This window comes from Macaca thibetana, chromosome 2 (genome assembly GCF_024542745.1).
Source record: "Macaca thibetana thibetana isolate TM-01 chromosome 2, ASM2454274v1, whole genome shotgun sequence".
NCBI lineage: Eukaryota > Metazoa > Chordata > Mammalia > Primates > Cercopithecidae > Macaca > Macaca thibetana.
In genome coordinates, this window is record NC_065579.1 from 124,022,026 (window position 1) to 124,029,223 (window position 7,198).

Below are 7,198 nucleotides of genomic sequence, written 5' to 3' on the forward strand. Positions count from 1 at the left end.
CAGACACACCTGAATCACAGCATTGGCCCAATCTGGGACCACCACAGGCAAGACATACACACAGGCAAGACATGTGCAACAGGTATCAAAGGCATTGAGAGGACAGAATAATGGTCAATGTCAAGGTCATTGTGTGAAGCTGTGCAGGTTGAGCTCTGCACATCTCCTGAGGTTGAGGGGACTATTTATATTAGAAACTATAAAAGTTTCTGTGCACGATGGTTCCCTGAAGATGTACAATGCCCAATCTGTACAACGGTGTGGCAAAGACCCAAGTTCCACTAGGGAAAGAGGGAACTTCCTGGAAAGGAAGTCGCCTTGAAATCGACATTTCAATACAACCCAATTCTGAGTGATTTAGTAACATTACGTCGTTGTGCTAATATTTAATGGTGTTTGTTTGTTTGTTTGTTTGAGATGGAGTTTGACTCTGTCACCCCTGCTGGAGTGCAGTGGCATGATTTCTGCTCACTGCATCCTCTGCCTCCTGTGTTCAAGTGATTCTTTTGCCTCAGCCTCCCGAGTAGCTAGAACTACAGGCACATGCCGCCATACCCAGCTAATTTTTGTACTTTTAGTAGAGATGGGATTTCACCATTTGGTCAGGTGGTATTGAACTCCTGACCTCAAGTGATCTTCCCGCCTCAACCTCTCAAATGGCTGGGATTACAGGCATGAGTCACCGTGCCCAGCCCCAGTAAATTTTTATAACACCTACAGTGAATGTATGTAAGACCAAAAACTATAACAATTAAAGATGTTGAGACTCTTCTCAGAGATCAAAGAAATTCTCTTAATTGAAAAAACATCTTCAGTGAGCCTTTAGTGTACTCTTGGGCATATTAGGTTTATCTGTGTTTAAATTAATCAGATTTTCTCAGAAGTAATTCCTGAATAATATGAAACTGCATATACACTGATGAAAGTGTCTTTCCTACATTGGCTGACATGAATCAGCTTTTTCTTTCACTTGACTGCTTAAGATAATTACTTGTATTTGTGAAGAATGCCTCTCTTACCTAGACATTTCCAAGACATTCCAATGATAGAATTACCCCCAAGTTTCACACAGAACATTAGGATTTATTCAGTTTAAATTAAGAAGTCTGACTCAACATTTATTTTTAAATAAAATGGAAATCCCCGCCCTTTCCACTTTTCTTTCTCTTTCCTTTTGTTTTCCATTTCTTTTTTTTCCTTCCTGGTTTAAATTCAGCACAGCAGGTGAACAATTTTATAAGTAACTATATTAGGGGTACTGAGAGCCAAGTTTCTCAATGCCAGAGAAGATAATTACAAATGTGGAAGGAATAAGGCTAGAAAAATCCCAGTAGTGTTGGATTGGAATTTTAAATGACAGTATAAACTAATGGTTTTATAAAATCTATACACAGAGGAACATAGTACTTATAAATATCTGTTTATATATATATGTCAATACGTACAAATATTTTCAAACGCTCTCTATTGCAAGAGCCAAGGAACAATGACAGCCCAGTAGCTACAAGCACATTGAGCACTCAGATCTTGGTTTCTAAATACCGTCTATTCTCCAGGTACTTCTCAGAGAAATGGTTAGTTCCAGGGTTGGGGCAGGGAAAGTGCAATGTGAATATGAAACATCATTTTGTGTCAGAATGTAAGGAAATGCTCAATGAACAATGCATTAAAATATGTAATAGCTAGCTTGAAGCAGCTCCCAGTTGCCAATTAGGGAAGATTTTGAACATCAAAATAAATAAGATAGTAAAGTATTACCCATTCAATAAAATAAGAATTCATGATTCTATACTAACATACATAGATAAATAACAAATGGAGAAATAGAGGTGGTAGATTCAGGTGGGATTCATCAATGGATATTCATGCTGGTAAGTGGAGATATGATAAGAAATGGAATTTGGGTGTAATTATAAAAAATCTCCCCTATAAAATACTAATCAATGACAAAGGGAAAATTGGTGAATGTAAGGTGCAAAACTGTAGACAGTAATTTGACCAGGCCTTCAAGGTTAGCATCATCAGTGAGGAGACAAAGCAACATCACACACCTCCCTTTGTGATGTGCAGAGAAGAGCACAGCATCATTTCTGGGTGTTCCTGCTGAGAATATATGACCAGAATTTGATCATGAGGAAATACTTGTGAACCCAGAGGGAAGGTCATTCTACAGAATGAAAAGCCTTTCCTCTTTAAAAGTGTTAAGTATGTGACATACGGGAAAGATGGAGGAACTGTTCCAGATTACAGAAGTTCAAAATGGCATGATAACTACTAAATGCAAAACATATCCCTGGACAAGAAAGGAAAAGCTGGCAAAATTTGAAAGGGATCTGTGCATTGGATCTGTGTTGTGCCAACTGGGAGGACTGGATGCTGGTTTTGTAAGGGCACGTCCTTGTTTCCTGGAAACAGACACTGGAATATTTAGGAATGATGGAACATCATGTCTAGCTTGCTCTCAAAAAGGTTCAGAAAAATGATAGTGACTATGTATAGAGAGCATGGGAGATGGAGTCAATGCAACACCTTAACAACTAGGGAATCTAAGAGAAAGAGATTCAGGACATTTTCGTCCTGTTCTGGCAACTTTTCCTTAAGCTAGCAATGATTGTTTTTAAAAGTTTTTTTTAACACACTTAAATAAGTGGGGAACCACAAGTGGTTTTACATAATATAAAAAACATAAAACAAATAGCAGTATTATCTCCCACTTACTAAGTGCCAGGCACTGTAGGTACCTTATCTCTTATCCTGAGAGGAGCCATCTGGAGAGAGATTATTGTCCCCTCTTCAAAGAGGAGATAACAGGCTGATAGAGATGAAGTTATTTCCCTAAAGTCACTCTGCAAGTCAGGGGCAGAGACCAGATTCAAACCTGGGCAATCTGATTCCAAAGCCCACACTCCCAGCCACCATGCCATGTTGCCTCTGTGTAGAATGATCCAAAAGACCATGACATTATTAGTATTATGATTAAGCACTCCTTATGGACCAGACACCATGTTATGCACTCTTTCATGCATTCTGTCTTCCAAGCTTGCAACTCTGTGAAGACAGCAGCTGTGTTACCTCCATTTTACACTTGAGACACGGGGGCTAAGAAAAGCGTGGTTCACACAATTGGAAAGTGTGGGAGCTGGCGTGTGGAATCCAGTTCTGTCATTACACCAAGAAGAGAGAAACTTCCTGCTGAATGGTGACAGTGCAAAAGGCACAGAGGGGCCATTTACAAGTTTTAGACCCCAGGCTTTGGGACTCCACTAATTCTAAATTGCCTTGATGAAGTTGCCTTGGTAAATATACAGAACAGACATACCCTTATGCACGGTGGACACAGTGCCTATGACCTAGGACACATTTAGGAGCCCCCGAAAATGTGATCATTTCTTTTAAAATCAGATTACAAAATCAATATAATCCAGCTTGGATTATATTTGTCTTAACACCAAAGTAGTGATAAAATATAATCTTTTAGAAGGAGCTCATGAAGGCAAAAGTGTCTAGGGCCTGTGAAAGTTACAATGTAGCCCTGCAAATGTATTTTATACAGATCTGTGATTGTGGAAATGTGTCTTGGTCAGGATACTCACAAGCCACACTCTGCAAATGAACAACTCTGGATTAGGGATAGCTTCACTCAGGACAGATTGCACTATTTAAGATCTACCGCAGCGGGGAAATTGTAACTGTATTGACTTCATGAAGTTGACAAGAATTGGCCACAGTGAAAAAAATACTCAGTCTACAGGGATAAAATATTAAAGTCATATCTCAAAGCAGCAACAAGATAAAAGCAATAATGGGCTTGTGATTCAGCAGATGTCCTTTTATTGTGTTTTTGTTGTCATGAGCTATTCTCCTACAGATCTTTTCGTGTTTGTGCTTGACAATATCATGTTAGTGTCACAATTTTATATGATTCTACTAGTCAGCAATTGAAAAACTGGTCACATGAAAAAAGTAGATGAGGATTTTTTTTTCTTTTTAATTCTGTGGTGTTCTCTATCAGCTAGAGTACATTTTATTTTGAATCAAGGGAAACTCAAACTATTTTAAGCCAAAAAGGAAGTTATTGAATCATGCAACTCAAAAGACCAAGACCAATCTGTCTTTAGGCAAGGCTTATTCAGGGTTCAAACAAAGTGACCAGAACCTAGTTCCTTTCCATCTCTTACTGTGAGAGCTGTCTTCAGTGTGTCACTTTCCTTCTCAGTCTACATGTGATGGCAAGACGGTGACAACAGTTCCAAATCTCAAGGAAAAGAAAGATGTTTTCCTAACATTCCCATAAAACTCTTAGGATTCATTGGACCAACCAGCTTGGAAAACATGTCCACCCCTAATCACTGTGGCCAGTGCTCATTGGCAGAGGCCCAGGTTATAAATTCTGCCCCAGGCTAAGATATAGTGACAGCTGGATCCCTCAATGAGAAGTAAGAGTGTGTAAAAGCTATCAAGAAAACAAACAAACAAAACAACAACAACAACAACAAAAAACCCAAAGTCTCTATGTGCTCCCAGAACTTTGACTTCAGCCTCTACTGAGATATCCCCAGACATATATATAAGAGGAGGTCTTGGCTAGGCACAGTGGCTCATGCCTATAATCCCAGCACTTTGAGAGACTGAGGCTGGCAGATCCCTTGAGGTCAGGAGTTCAGGACCAGGCTGGCCAACATAGCAAAACCTCATCTCTACTAAATATACAAAAATTAGCCAGGCATGGTGATGCATCCCTGTAATCCCAGCTACTCAGGAGGCTGAGGCATGAGAATTGCTTGAACCTGGGAGGTGGAGGTTGTAGTGAGCCGAGATTGCACCACTGCACTCCAGCCTGGGTGATAGAGAAAGACTCTTTCTCCAAAACAGAGGTGGGTTGGGCTGGGTTTGGTAGCTCAAGCCTGTAATCCCAGCAGCCTGGGAGGCCAAGGTGGGAGGATCACTTGAGGCCAGGAGTTTGAGACTAGCCTCGGCAACCTAGAAAGACTCTGCCTCTAGAATAGAATAGAATAGAATAGAATAGGTAGCCAGGTGTAGTGGTGCACGCCTGTTGTCACAGTTAGGAGGCTTGACTCCACGAGTTCAAGGCTGCAGTGAGCTATGATCACCACGGCACTCCAGCCTGGGCAACAGAGTGAGACCCTATATCTAAAAAACGAAAAAAGAGGTGGTCTGGCTTAGTGTTAGGGACACAGCCTCTAGAGTTACAGCACCTGGCTCATTCCCTTACATGTTGGGCCCAGAGAATTCTGTGCCCAACATCACACAGCTAACAATGTGGGAGAGTCATGGACCCAGACCCAGACCCCTGTACCACTGGCAGACACTGGCTGGCAAAAGTCCTTCTCTCCAAAACTCCTTCCCTCCCACTGCCCGACCTCCAGCAGTTTACATTTTCACTGTTTTTGGTTTATTTACTAGGTCAGTTACTCTATGAAAACAAAACGACATGAAGTTTTGTAATACAGTGTCAACTCTCTCCCTGGTTTGAAAAAAACACTTCTCCCACAGCGTTCAGACCAATGATGTGAGCTTTCAAGGAACCCATATATGGAAAGAGCTGAATCCATTATTTTTTCTTCTTTTCTCATTAGCCCATCACTCTGATAAGAAAAAGCAAACTAATTAAATGAACTCCAGGAGCTTTCTGATAGAAACCAGGAGACATCAAAGTCTTTCATGAATAGTACTAGGCAGGTCTAAGAAGTCACCTTATGTCTATAGCATTCCATTATTTCCCAAACATCGTCATTACTGAGCATGAATGCAGGAAAATGGGATTAACTTCCACAAAAACTCCCAAGCTTTTATGTATCTAAATATATTGGCAATGTTTATTTGTTCGTTTGTTTGTTTAACATAGCTTGCCTAATGAAATTCTTCTCAATGCTGCTTTCTTGGGAATTATGCTGGTGGCTCTCCCTGGCTTTAGGTCACATACCTCTTTTCCTCAAGTGCAAAGATGTCATGGTTATAATGGTTACTACAAGGGACAGTCATTTCCAACTGGCTTGCCCTAGTCGCCTTCTGTTCTGAAGGTTTGTACAAAGGTATCCACCCACATCTGGGCAGGCTTCTTCATTCACTCAGGATTTTGAAACTAAAATCTGAATATAACTCTGTGTTCTCTTAGCAAGTTCCCGATCAGGAGAGCGAGATACAAATGGAGACCTCTGCTAATCCTTAGTCCCTCTTTTGTATAGATCCATACCCCACTTCAAAATGTCTTTCTTTTCTCTCTCTCCTATTTTCTTCTGGTAACTAATTAGATATTCACTTGAAATCTCCCTTTAAAAAAAAATTAGATAACTTTGTCCAGGAGTTTTCTGAATTCAAATCCAGCCCATCTCTCCACATCAAACATATCCCATTTGAGTGATATTTCTGGGCTCATATTTGTTTTCTCCTTAGAGGCTTTAAGCTCCCCGACGATGAGACCTTGTCCAGCTTCCTTCCAGGACCCACAACAACATGCCATACTTTTAAGGCCCCCAGTAAAGATTAGGTCAGTTCCTCTTCAGAGTAAGTGAAGAGTTAAAAACACAGACTGAAAGTTCCTCAAGGGGTTTTGTTATTTCTAGATTTTGTATCTTTATTTTGTTATTTACACATACAGGATTTATAGTACAGAACATCTTATGATACAAGTTACATATAAAAGGCATTGTTATTCCCTCTGCACTCTGAGTCTCTCTTTTCTGGAATCTGCAGCACAATGTTAAATTAGAATTCGAGGAAAATTAATATATCAAATAGGGTTCTAAAGCTGACCAGCAATTGTTATTACTACATTATACAAGTCCATATGTATGCGCTGAGAACCTTCATGTCCCTGGCACTGTTGGACAGCCTGTGGGCATACATGGGAGGAGGCAAGGGCAATTTCTATTTTCAAGGGTTTGGAATGTTAAGGAAATCCAAGGGAATGTCTTTTTCATAGAAAACCTATAGGACCCTATTGCATTAAGTTATGGAAGCTGCCCCTGAGGGTAAGCTTGGATTAGTGATTCTCAGACATATGTGTGTTTGGACAATTTATGACGCTACCCATATTTGAGGTCTGACATGAGACTGTCGATAAAGACACTAGACACACACATACCTGCTGCTTATTATGACAATTATTTCATAAAAGTGAGGACATCTTAGTATTTTTTGAAAAAAAGATAACAATACTTTCAATGGATTAAATTCT